The sequence below is a fragment of the Ursus arctos genome, chromosome X, assembly GCF_023065955.2.
Source record: "Ursus arctos isolate Adak ecotype North America chromosome X, UrsArc2.0, whole genome shotgun sequence".
NCBI lineage: Eukaryota > Metazoa > Chordata > Mammalia > Carnivora > Ursidae > Ursus > Ursus arctos.
In genome coordinates this window covers 56180923-56195542 of record NC_079873.1, presented here as the reverse complement: position 1 = coordinate 56195542, position 14620 = coordinate 56180923, and the positions used below count along the sequence as shown (strand labels likewise).

The following is a 14620-nucleotide window of genomic DNA, read 5'->3' as shown; positions in this document are numbered from 1 at the left end:
AGTGGAACCCTTAGAATAGGCCTTTAATGAAACAGAGTTGCTGAAAGAAACAAACAATTCGAGCTTAAAAAGGATCTCCCTACGAGATTAAAGTACAGCATAGAAAAGACTTTTTGGAACTAGAAGAATTAAATACTATTTACCGAAACCAGTAGCAATTATCATTCCAAATTTAAAACACTAAAACCATTCCAATTAAAATCAGAAACTAGATCCTCCTGAAGAAAGCAACTTTACAAGCCCAGGGTATATCCTTCAACATCCTTCTCCTTGCTAATGAACCAAAAAATATGAGAATTAGTAATAGGAATAAATATTGGCAAAGAGATCATTTTCTTCTTACTATTACAATTTTATACTAAGAAAACCCAAGACTCCAGTTAAAAAAAACTTAGAACAGAGCTATATGTATCAGGATGAATGAATCTCACAAATGTAACATTGAGCAAAAACAAAAAAATACAACACCAGTGACAAAAGAACACATATATTATGAAACAACTTATGAAAAGTTTAGAAACAAGCAAAATATCACTGCATGTTGCTAAGGGATACAAGACTAAGGAAATGAATGGATAAGATAAACACCACACTCAGAATGCCAGTTAAAGTCACTCCCCTACCTGTCTGATGCAACCTTACCACTCAATTGACACTGCTCTGGCAAAGATTATAGAAAACCTCAATGGCCAAATCCATCTGTCTCTTCTCAGTCCTCATCTTATGTAACCACTCCGAAGCATCTTACACAGGTGTCAATCCCTCTTTTCTAGAAACTCTTACCTTGGTTTTTAAGCTACTACTATTCTCCTGTGCCTCTTCGACCTTTTTAATTGGCTCATTTACTCCTGACTCTTCAATATTGCTGCTTCTCACTAATATTTAGTGTTGGCTGTCTTATTATCTAGTCTTTCTCCACACAACTCTCCCTGGGCAACCTCACCCATACATTCCAAAATTTATCTCCAGCCCAGATGTTGCTTCTTTTTTAAAAAAATTATTTAGGGGCGCCTGGGTGGCTCAGTCGTTAAGCATCTGCCTTTGGCTCAGGTCATGATCTCAGGGTCCTGGGATTGAGCCCCCCCCATTGGGCTCCCTGCTTGGCGGGAAGCCTGCTTCTCCCTCTCCCACTCCCCCTGCTTGTGTTCCCTCTCTCGCTGTGTTTCTCTTTCTCTCAAATAAATAAAAATCTTAAAAAAAAAAAAAAAGAGGAAAAGTTCTATTTATTGTATTGTCTGGATGGCTCAGTCGGTTAAGTGTCTGCCCTCAGCTCCGGTCATGATCCCAGGATCCTGGGATGGAGTCCCAAGTCGGGCTCCCTGCTTAGCTCGGAGCCTGCTTCTCCCTCTGCCCCTCCCCCCTGCTCTTGCTCTCTTTCTCTTCCCGTCTCTCTCAAAGAAATAAATAAAATCTTTAAAAATAAAATAGAAGTCATTCCTTCACTCAACAAATAAGTGCCCACTACATGCCAGGCATGAGGACAGGCCTGGGGCTACAGAGGTGAACAAAACAGACAAGGTTTCCAGGTTCCCCCATTACCAACAGTGTGGCAGTGAGCGTTCCGGTCTCGTACATCTGCGTGTACATGTATGACTACTCCCCTAGCAGAGCTTTATGCCAGTGCGGCTACTGGATCAAATAGTATGTGAACAGTTACTTTGGATACATACCAGAATAGCGCCCTCAAAAAAGGCTTCACGATTTAGGCGTCCACCTTTCCCCCTGCCCATTGCTCTCTTAGGTATATATCCCAGAGAAACTCTCATGCAGGTGAACAGTGGTGCATCGATCATGAGTGTTCACGACAGCCTTGTTTACGAGAGCAGTAAAGTTGAGAAACAACGGGAGAATAAATGAAATTATTGTACATCCACACGATGAAATGAAAATGCCCAAACCAGAGCTACCTGTATCTACATGAGTATCTCTCACAGACCTAAAGGTGAGCGAAGAAAGCAAACCCCAGGGCGCCTGGGTGGCTCAATTGGTTAAGCATCTGCCTTCAGCTCAGGTCATGATCGCAGGGTCCTGGGATTGAGCCCCACATCAGGCTCTCTGCTCAGCAGGGAGTCTGCTTCTCCTACTCCCTCTGTGCTCTCTTGCTCGCTCTCTCTCTTAAATAATAAAATCTTTTTTTTAAAGTTTTATTTATTTATGTAATCTCTATACCTAATGTGGGGCTTGAACTCACAACCCTGAGATCAAGAGTAATATGCTGACAGAGCTAGCCAGGTGTCCCCCAGATGTTGCTTCTAAGCTCTAGTTCTGAATTTCCCATTTATGCATTTCAAATCTGACATGTTCAAAATCAAACTTACTATCTTTCTGCAGTCTGCTCCCTATATACCTAGGTCTTGTTTTCTTGCTCATATCCTTCAGCTAATGGCATCTCCCACTTGATCTAAGGCCATGATTTTGTCATAAACTTTTTTGCCTCACAAATCAAATCTACTTGAGTACAATGCCTTCCTCCACCCCCAATAATGCAATATCAACAAAATTCTGATGGGCCATATCCATCCTCTGAAAATATCCAAGAGGCGCTAGCAACTTTCTTAGCTCTTGGTAGTTAAAAAATGACTCCCTCTAACAGTGGGGAGCTTGGCTTTGGGAATGATATTTTGTTAACTAAAGAAAACTTAATTCTGCTGGGACAAGTCACACCCCGTAAGCCTCTTCCACCCTCAAGATCTACCTCAAAAGTTGACAAGCACCCTGGCCAGCTCCTAGAGCTCTTAGTTCAGTTGGGCTTGTCTATAAATATCAGTAGGGCCCATATCCTCCCCATTAACCACCATCCAGAGCAAGTAAAACACAGAGGATGGAATTGATAATTATTAAAAGGCTACTATATACCAGGAATTACAATGCTTATTTTACATATATGAGTTCACTTAATCCTGACATCTCTGTGAGGGTATATAGTCAAGTCCTATTTTATAAATGAAGAAATTGATCCTTTGAAGCTAAAATGGGTAACTCAGAATGTAGATGCAAAACTCTAATGCAAATGAGTGAAAATTCCTTGAAAGCCCCTAAAAGTCTTTTTTTTTTAAAGATTTTATTTATTTATTCGACAGAGATAGAGACAGGCAGCGAGAGAGGGAACACAAGCAGGGGGAGTGGGAGAGGAAGAAGCAGGCTCATAGCGGAGGAGCCTGATGTGGGGCTCGATCCCATAATGCTGGGATCACGCCCTGAGCCGAAGGCAGACGCTTAACCGCTGTGCCACCCAGGCGCCCCTATAAGCCCCTAAAAGTCTTTGAAGATGTTGCTAAGTCACAAGCCACCAACCACCTATGACTGTATCGCTGGTGGACTGGAAACTGCAAAATTCTTGAGAGATTGAAAATAGATGTATAAGACTAACAGAAGAAAAAAATATACAGGAGAGAACTGCTGTGAAAAGGTGGCACCAACACTAGGGGAAGTGCAGACTTGAAGGTTGTGGATTTAGCAAACAGGAGGGAGCCTTGGGATAGGAGTCCATGGTAATTGGTTGTGGTACCAGAGTACGAGTAGGTCACTGGCCTGGTAGCCAATGACATGGCAGGAATAAGTCCAAACACAAACATGAAAATATACAGAAGAAAACCCTTTGTTAAAAGAGAACATTGGGTCGGGAATGAATGAATGAATGAATGAAAGAAAGAAAGAAAGAAAGAAAGAAAGAAAGAAAGAAAGAAATCAAGCTACATGACTGCGATAAGGGATGCGAAAAGACATACCAGGCAAGGGCTAACAAAGAGAAAGTAAATGAAAAAGTGTTAATCAGATAAAATAGATATAATCCTCTGAGAAGATATATGCCATGATATTTTATGCAGCTAGCAACATAGCTTCAAGATATATAACAGTAATGCCATTGTGTAGTGACAGATGGTAACTACACTTATCATGGTGAGCACTGAGTAATATACAGGAGTGCTGAATCACTATGTTGTACACCTGAAACTAATATAACATTGTATGTCAACTATACTTCAATAATAAAAACACAATAGCTGCAAAAATTGTGTGTGTGTATAATCATAAAAATGCATACATATATTGCATAAATAAATATAAGGAGAAATCGACAAATCCTTGGTCATATTGTCACAAAATCACATACTAAGTAAATAACAAGAAAGAACATGAAAAGCCAAATAATTTAATTAAAGAGTTTACCTAACAGGCAGATATAGAACAACATACCCAACAGAAAACACACTTTTTTCAAATATACATGGAATATTAAACAAAGACCAAACAAGAATCAGGCCAAATTTCAAAAAGAAGAAATCACACACATTCATTGATCATAATGGAATAAGTCAGAAATAAACAACAATAGGATACATAAAAACACCTTCTACATAACTCTTAGGTTAAAGGAAAAATGAAAAAGGAAATACCTAATTTAGAAATTAATAGAGGACTATTTCTCAAAATTATAAGATTATATACAGTGGTACTTAGAGAAAAATGTATAGTTTTAAAAGTATCTTTTTAGGGGCGCCTGGGTTGCGCAGTTGTTAAGCGTCTGCTTTTGGCTCAGGGCGTGATCCCAGCGTTCTGGGATCGAGCCCCACATCAGGCTCCTCCGCTATGAGCCTGCTTCTTCCTCTCCCACTCCCCCTGCTTGTGTTCCCTCTCTCGCTGGCTGTCTCTCTCTGTCAAATAAATAAATAAAATCTTAAAAAAAATAAAAATAAAATAAAAGTATATTTTTAAAGAAGAACAAATGAAAACAAATGAGCTATGCTACCAAAAGAGAAATAATCAAATGGCATACTCAAATAAAAGAAAAAAATCAGTCCTGAATGTAACTTAGCTTCTAGATCCAGTTATCAATTTGTAGGCAGTACAGAGGAACAAGAAACATGTTAAAACTACATGGGGATACGCAATTACCAAAATTCAGACTATGAGAAGTTCTATAAGACAACCTGATTTCTTCAATAAATAACTTGTAGAAAGTTGAGGGGTAAGGAGAGATGGAGGAGGTATCTACAGACTAAAAGAGACTTAACAGAACTATCAAGTAATAGCAATGTGTGGACTTGTTTAGATCCTGATCCAAATAAATAAAATCAATGAGACTACTGGAAATGTGAGCACTGATATTTGATGATATTAAGGAATTATTAATAATTTTTAGGTGATTATATTCTTAAAAGAATTCTTATTTTTTCAGATACAAACTGAAATAAATAAAAAATGTATCTGGGATTTGCTTCAAAATAATATCAGAGGGAGACAGTGGTTAGGATACAGATGAAACAAGACTGGTCATAAATTTGTCATTGTCAAAACTGTATGACAGGTATGTGGAGGGTTCGTTATACCATCTTGACCTCTTGAAAAGCTTTAAAAAAAAAGAGAACTAAGCTTTCAACTCAGGAAGCAATACAATGAATATAACAAAACAACCTGGGAGGAAGTCATTAATAGAGAGTAAAAAATAAAATACAAAAAAAGGAGAGTTAATAAATAAATCTGTCAAATGCGGTAGAAAAAATAGAGAGGATATATAATAATCAATGAATTAAAAGTAGAGACATAATTACAGATACGGAAATTAAACATATAGAGTAAATCTATATGCAAAATTATGCCAATAAACTTGACAATCTAGACAAAGTGAATAATTCTCTAAGAAAATGTAAATTATCAAAATTGGCCCCAGATATAGAAAATCTGATATCCAAGAAAACTTCAAAGATAATTCCCATGTTATATAAACTGTACCAGAGCATAGAAAAAAATCAAAAGCTTCCCAACTCATTTTATACAGTTGGCAAAACCTTCAAACCAAAACTGGACAAGGGGAGCACGCACGTAAAAAAAGTTATAGGCCACTCTCTCATAGGAACATATATGTAAATGTCCTAAATTGAAAACTAGTACATGAAACTCAGCAATGTACAGAAAGAATAATTTATCATGGTCAATAGGGGATGATTCAATGGTAGAAAAGTTATTTTTACAACTCACTCTAACAATAGGTTAAAAGAAGAAAAACTACATGATCATTAATTTCCAATAAATGATAAAACTGAACACTCATTTCTTATTTTAGAAATATGTACTTCTGGGGCACCTGGGTGGCTCAGTTGGTTATGGGTCTGCCTTCAGCTCAAGTAATGATCCCAGGGTCTTGGGATGGAGCCCCATCTTGGGCTCCCTGCTCAGTGGGGAGTCGGCTTCTCCCTCTGCCTCTCCCACTTGTGCTCGTGGTCTCTTTCTCTCTAACAAATAAATCTTTTAAAGAAATAAAAATATAAAAATATACCTCTTAGCAAACTAGGATTAAAAGTCACTTCCTTAACTTGATAAAGGATATCTGCCAGAACTGCAGTGATAATTAAAGGTGAAACACCAGCAACATTCTGGCTAGAGTAAAAACAGAAAAAAATGAGAATGACTACTCTCACTGGTACTGTTCAATCTTGTACTAAAAAAAGAACTACGTGTCTCTTGAAAATAATATGAATATCCACCTAGAAAATCCAAGAAACACAACTGACAAATGATGAGAAACTAAGAAAGCGGGGTGCCTGGGTGGCTCAGTTGCTTGAGTGTCTGACTCTTGGTTTCGCTCAGGTCATGATCTCAAGGTTGTGAGATCGAGCCCTGCATCTGGCTCTGCAATCGGTGGGGAGTCTGCTTGAGATTCTCTCCTCTCCCTCTGCCCGTCCTCCCATTTGCTCTCTCTCTCTCCCAGTCTCTCTCAAATAAATAAATAAGTAAATCCTTAAAAAAGAAACTAAGAAAGCAATTCAGCAATGTGCCCAGATACAAGATCAAAATTTGAAAAATAATACTTTACCTAGACAGGATTAGAAACCAAAATAGAGGGGCACTTGGGTGGCTCAGTCAGTTAAGCCCCCGACCTTGATTTTGGTTCAGGTCATGATTTCAGGGTTGTGATATTGAGCCCTGCATCAGGCTTTATGTTGGGCAAGGAGCCTGTTTGAGATTCTCTCTCTCCCTCTCCCTCTGCCCCTCCCACCCTCACCCGCACTCAAGCTCAATCTCTCTTAAAAAAAGAAGATAAATTAATTTTTTAAAAAAGAAAATAAAATAGAAAGAGATATTCAAAATAGCAACACAAAGTATAATATTCTAGCATATGCCTACCAAGACAGGTGTATAAGAATTGTACCAAGAAACCTGCAAAAGCTTACTGAAGGGCATAAAAGACCTGAGTAAACACGGAGAGGTCATGCTCCTGGATGAGTAGGCACAATTCTCAAGTTAATCTCTAAGTTGAATTCAGAATTTATGTAATTTGTGAATTTTTTGTAGAACTTGAAAACCTGATTCTAAAACTCAACTGGAAGAGAAAATAATCAAAATGGTTCTGATAAAAGAAAAGTGAGGAGAAACTTGCCCTTCCAAAGATGAAAATATGCTATAAACTACACCTATTAAAGGGTTTAAGAATAAACAGATACACTAACAGGGCAGAACAGAGTCCAGAAATAGACCCATACACACATCATCAACTCAATATACCACGATACTAAGTCCACTCAGTGCCTAAAGGGACTTCTTTCTAATGGTGCTAGAAAAATTGCATATCTACATGAAGTCCGGGAAATGACCTTCGACCCCTATCTCACTTTATAACCAAAAACTAATTCAAGATAGATTACAGAACTATGTAAAAGCTAAAACTATAAAGCTTCAAGCAGAAAACAGATTATCTTCATGACTTTGGGTGGGCAAAGATTTCATGGACAAGATTCAAGTGCTCTAAGCATTAATGAAAAGAAATGGTAAACTGGACTTCATAAAAAATGAAAATTTCTGCTCATCAAAAGACATCATTGAAAAGACAGACAAGCCACAGACTGTAAAAAAAAATAATTGTAACATACATTATCTGACACTTGAATCCAGAATATATAAAGAACTCCCATAAACCATCAATAAAAAGACGAATACTTCAATTTGTTAAAATGGGCAAAAGACTTGAATGGACACTTCAACAAAAGAGATACATAAATAGATAGTAAGTACATGAGAAGAGGCTCAACACTGTCATCTTTGAAATTCAAATTAAAACCATGATGAGATCCATCTGACACCCACACTCAAACTTTAGTTTCTAAGACAACATCTTTTTTTTTTAAGATTTCATTTATTCATTTGAGAGAGAGAAAGCACGGTGGAGGGGTAGGAGAGGGAGAAGCAGACTCCCTGCTGAGCAGGGAGCCTGATGTGGGACTTGATTCTGGGACTCAGAGATCACGACCTGAGCCGAAGGCAGACGCTTAACTGACTGAGCCACCCAGGGCCCCGACAACATCTTTGAAGATGTGATAAACTGGAACTCTCATACATTGCTGGGATATTAGGAAAGAGAACTACTAGGCACTTTCTTAAAAAGTAGAGAACTATTAGGCACTTTCTTAAAAAAGTTAAGCATACATCCACTTCCTCCACTCCAACATATTTCCTCAAGAGAAATGAAAACATATATTAACAAAAAGACCTATACATGAATGTTCAAGGCAGCCTTATTGATAATAGCTAAAAACTGGAAATAACCCAAATTTCCATCTACAGGAGAATAGAAAAACAAGTAGTGGTATAATCAGATAATGGAATACTACTCAGCAACACAGAGGATCACATTATAAATCAAAGCAAGAACATGGACAAATGTCAAAAAAAAAAAAACCCTAACCATTATGCTAAACAAAAGAAGCCGGTTACATAAAAATTATATGATTCCATTAACACGAAGTCTAAAAAAAATGCAAAATTAATCTATGGTGACAGAAGTCAGAAAAAAAGTAGTTAAGGTGGAATGTGGGTAGGGTGGATTGACTGGAAAGGGGTACAAAGGAACTTTGTGGGGTAGATGGAAATGTTTCACATCATGTTTTGGGTGATGGTTACAACCCAAACTGGGTGATGAGTACATATACAACTACCAAAATTCAACAAACTGAACATTTAAAATACGTGCCTTTTATTGCATATACATTTTACCTCAAGAAAAAAATAGGAAAACACACACATAAAACATGAGTGAAAAGATTATAAAGTGAAAAAATGAGACTGAGAAAAATATATGTAATATACATAACAAGGTATTAATATCTAGGATATATAAACAACTTCTAAAGTCAACAAAAATACAATCTGAAAGAAAAAAATAAGCAAAGGGTACGAACAGACAATTCACAGAAATGGAAAGAGAAATGGCCAATAACATGAAAAAAATGCTCAGTTTCACAAGTAATTGGGGGAAATACAAATTTTTAAAAATAACATGCAATGTTCAAGATAGACAGAAATAAGAAAAGTCAGTAATATCTAACATTGTCAACACTACAGGGAAACATTCTCATATAGTGTAGGTGGCCTACATACTGCGACAGACATTTTAGAGAACAATATTTAGCAGTATTTAAAATCTCAAATGTGTATGCCCTTCACCCTAGCAATTCCTCTTACTGGTATATAATCTAGAGAATACTCTCAAGTATATACCACATACAAGGCAATTGACTGAGGCATCATTTTGCAATAGCTAGAAACCAGACAACTTAAATGTCATTCAAACCAGGAATAAACAAACAAGGTAGACTGTACACTGTGGAATCCTATATAGCAGTCATAAAAATGAGGCAGATTTATATAGTGGTACAAAATAATTTCAAAGATATTATTTTTAAAAGATTGTATGTATTTATTTGACAGAGAGAGAGGGAGAGAGAGAGAGTACATGTAGGCAGAACGGCAGGCAGAGGGAGAGGGAGAAGCAGGCTCTCTGCTGAGCAGGCAGCCCAATGCAGGGCTCGATCCTAGGACCCTGAGATCATGACGTGAGCCAAAGGCAGACGCTTAACTGATTGAGCCACCCAGGTGCCCCTCAAAGATATATTATTAAGAGACAAAAGGAAGTTGAAAAATAGTATGCGGATGACAGCACTTGTCTTTAAAAACAACAGGGAAACACCAGGTTAAAAAAAAAAACAAAAACACAGAAAACAACCAGGCAGGTGCAGTGGTTACAACCTAGATTAGGATTGGGAGGGAAATCAAGGTGGGAGGGTGGAGGGGCATGGTTTATCTTCATCTGCATTGCTTGTGTTTTACACTAGGAGTTTACTCATGTATCTTGTGTAATTCAAAGGGAATACATTAATTCAGCAATACCAAAATTGTAAAGGCATATAACAAACATATTACTACATGTACACGCACACTTACGTACAGAAAAATATCTGGTGATAATACACACCAAACTTGACAGCCAGTTAAACAAGAGCCTGCTTGGAAACTTAAAAGGAAGATGTGGGGAATGAAGTGTCCACAGAAGGCTTTAAAAAGCTCTGATATATTTCTGGAGATCTAGAAAGCTGTGTGGATGCTCAGGAAAGACCTAAAAAGCCCTTATCTTGCACCCCTGGCTGACCTTGAGGTCCTGCTCAAGAAGTGAAGACTAAGATAGTGTTATAAAGAGCCTGTGTTAGAGACAAGCCCCAACAGGTAACACAGAGCCCTAGGCAAATGCAGAAGAGCTACAGTTCAGGGCATTTAAGGAAGTCTGAGACAAATCATCAGCTAACCACTAAAGTAACTCAGCGCGTACTTCTGTGACTGCACACTACTGGGAATTACAGAATTAGTCCGAGAAAGTCACTAAACATATGAAAACAACAAGTTAGGTTTATTCTGGGAATACGGGATTGGTTTAACATCCGAAAATCAACTAAAGCAATAAACCATATCAACAGAATAATGAACAAAAATAATGTGATGTCAATAGATGGTGAAAAATCATTTGACAAACTCATGATAAACACACTCAACAAACCAGGTTTAGACAGAAATTCTTCATCCTGGTAGGGGCATCTATAAAAACTCCACAGCTAACATCATACTTAATAGTAAAAGACTGAATGCTTTTCCCCTAAACTCAGGAACAAGACAACAATATCCATTCTCACCATTTCTATTCAACATTGTCCTGGAGAGGTTCTAAGCCAGAAAGGAAAGAAAAGGAAATAAAGGCATCCAGACCAGCAAGAAAGAAGGAAAACGATCTCTGTTACAGATGACATGAACTTGTTAGAATCCTAAAGAATCCATTAAAAACCTATTAGAAATAACAAACAAGCTCAGCAAGGTTGCCAGACACAAGATCACTATACAAAGCTCAATAAACAATTTGAAAATGAAATTAAGAAAACAATTCCGTTTACAACAGCATTGAAAAGAATAAAATATTTAGGAATAAATTTAACAAAAGAAGCATAAAACATATATAGTGAAAAATTTTAAAAATTACTTAAAGACATTTAAGAGTATCTAAATAAATGGAAAGACGTTTGATTTTTGTGAATTGAAAGACTTCATATTAAGATGGCAATACTTCCTTAATTGATCTACAGATTCAACATAACCCCTATAAAAATCCCAGCTGGCTTCTTTGCAGAAAATGACAGGCTGATCCTAACATTCATATGGAAATGCAAGGGACCCAGAATAGCCAAAACAACTTGAAAAAGAAGGAAGCTGGAGCACTCGCACTTCCTGATTTCAAAACTTACTACAAAGCCACAGCAATCAAGACGATGTAGTACTGTTGTAAGGACAGACATACAGATCAATGGAACAGAACTGAGAGTTCAATTGCTTCTTGACAAAGATGCCAAGACAATTCAGCAGGAAAGATTAGTCTTTTCAGCAAATGATGTGGGGATAACTGATTATCTACATGCGAAAGACTAAACTTTGGACTGCCACCTCACACCATATACAAAAACTAACTCAAAATGGATCAAAGACTTAAATACAGCATCTAAAACCATAAAGCTCTTAGAAGAAAACAGAAGCATAAATCTTTGTGACTTTGGATTAGGCATTTCCCATAGATATGACAGCAACCACATAAGCAACAAGAGAAAAAAATAGATGGATGGACTTCATCAAAATTTTTTAAATTGTGTGCTTCAAAGGATACCATCAGTAAGTGAAAACACAACCCAAAGAATGGGAGAAAACATTTGCAAAGCATACACCTGATATGGGGTTAGTATCCAGAATGTTCGAAGAACGTACATAACTCAACCATAAAAAGATAAATAACTCAATTAAAAAACAGGCAAAGAATCTGCATGAACATTTTTCTAAAAAGATATACAAATTGCTGATAAGCACATGAAACAATGCTCAACATCATTAGCCATTGGGGAAATGCAAACTAAAACCACAATGAGGTATCACTTCACTCACTAGGATGGCTCCAATTAAAGACATAATAAAAGTAAGAATATGGAAAAATGAGAATCCTAATTTTAGAATTAGAATTCTAAGAATAACAATCCTGAGAATGTTCAAGTGGTACAGTTGCTATGAAAAACAATCTGGGGGGCGCCTGGGTGGCACAGCGGTTAAGCGTCTGCCTTTGGCTCAGGGCGTGATCCCGGCGTGATGGGATCGAGCCCCACATCAGGCTCCTCCGCTAGGAGCCTGCTTCTTCCTCTCCCACTCCCCCTGCTTGTGTTCCCTCTCTCGCTGGCTGTCTCTGTCTCTGTCAAATAAATAAATAAAATCTTTAAAAAAAAAAAGAAAAAAGAAAAACAATCTGGCAGTTCTTCAAAAAGTTAAACACAGAGTTACCATATGATCCAGCAATTCCACTCCTAGGTATATACCCGGGAGAAATCAAAACAGACGTCTACTTAAAAGCGTGTATGCCAATGCTCTATAGCAGCATTATTCCTAATAACCCAAAGTGGAAACAACCCAAGTGTCCATCAATGGATAAATAAATATATATTGGTAAGTATTGATAATGAATGTGTAATAATAATATATTAATATATTCATGTAGAATATTGTTTGGCGATAAAAAGGAATAAATACTGATACATGCTACACAACATGGACAAGCCTTGAAAAACACTGCTAAGTGAAAGAAGCCAGTCTCCAAAGACCGTACATTGTATGACTAGATGTGTATGAAATGTCCAGAATAGGCAAATCTGTATAGACAGAAAGAGCATTAGTCATAGATAGGTGGGGCCGGGGGTGGGGCGGGGAGGAGGTTGGGGAAAACTAGGGAATGACTGCTAATGCGTGTGGGTTTTCTTTTTGGGTGACGGAAACGTTCTAAAATTTACCATGGTGATGGTTACACAACTTTGTGAATATACTAAAAATTACTAAATTGTACAGTTTAAAAGAGTGAATTTTATGGTATATTAGTTACATTTAAATTTTTTTTAAAAAAGACACTTAAATGTTACTGTATGACCCAGGCAGCGATTACACACTTAGGTGTATACCTAAAGGGAAATTAAAACATTTGTCTACACAGAAACTTAAACACAGATGCTCACAGAGCAATATTCAAAATAGCCAAATTGGATACAACTGATGAACGGACAAACAAAACGTATATCCACACAATGGAATATGATTCAGCAGTCAAAGGGAACGAAGTATTGCTACACACTACAACACAAACGATCCTTGAAAATCTTACGCTAAAAGTGAAACAAACCAGTCACAAAAGACCACATATCGTACGATTATACTTATATGAAATACAGGTCATGGTTGCCTACAGCTAGCGAAGGGGCTGCGAATGCAGACTGACTGCTAAATGGTATGGAGGGTAAGTTTCTTTTTGAGAGTGATAAACATGTTCTAAAATTAGATTGTGGTGCTGGTTGCACAACTCTGTGAATATAGCCACCGAAGTGTAGTTTAACTGGGTGAATTCTATGGTATGTGAATTATATCTCAATAAAGCTGTTAAAAAAACCTCAGAACTGTAAACCTAAAAAAAGACAGAGGCACAAGAACCTTTAAAAATAGTATTAAGAAGGCTAAATCTCACAGTGCAAACACAGAACAAAAAGGGCACTTTCAAATACATTCAGAACAAAAAGCTGAATGAGCAAGAAATAGATCTCTGCCCTGTGCCCGCAGTATAATAATATGTGACAGAGGTAAAATTCTTCAATTACTATTTTTGCTCCTGCATTCTCAGTTCCCAAGAGGGAACTGCAGCCCAATACGAGTAAAGAGGTAGTTAAGTGAGAACTCAACTCCTTTAACAGGAGTTCAAATATCTTGGAGCAGATGAATTACAGACAAGGAAATGCAAAGTACTTTCAAATGAGAATGCTGAAGCTATGTCAACGATCTTTGAAGAATCACAGGGAAAGATGTTCCAGAAGACTGGGCAGATGTAATTTCAATTTTCAAAAAAAAAAAAAAAGAAGAAGAAGAAGCAGAAGTAGAAGTTAATTCTATAAATTACAGACCGGTAAGTTTGATATAAGTCTTCTAAATTACTACAGAATGGATGGTTACAGGGATGGCTTGCAAGAACCTATAAATGGAAGAGAAAGCACTAGAAGCCAGCTTGAATTCACTAAGAAGAAGGCAATTTAGGCTAATCCTTATTTCTTTTTTGTAATGTCACTAAACTGGTAGCTAAGAGAAATATGGCAGACTTCGTATATCTGAACTTTAGCAAGGCATTTGGCAAAATCTTTTATGAGATCCTTAAGCACGAAATCGAGAAATAGGGGCTGGTTGTTAATTTTTGTTAGATAGGTTAATAATCACTTGAAAGATCATTCCCAAAGCATGCAGA

The 14620-nt window shown here is 37.3% G+C and overlaps 1 protein-coding gene across 2 annotated transcripts in view; it reads right to left on the bottom strand.

Annotated features, from left to right (window-relative positions):
• Positions 1-14620, bottom strand: part of KIF4A (kinesin family member 4A) — a 108215-nt gene that overhangs the window by 84402 nt on the left and 9193 nt on the right. The window lies entirely within an intron of this gene.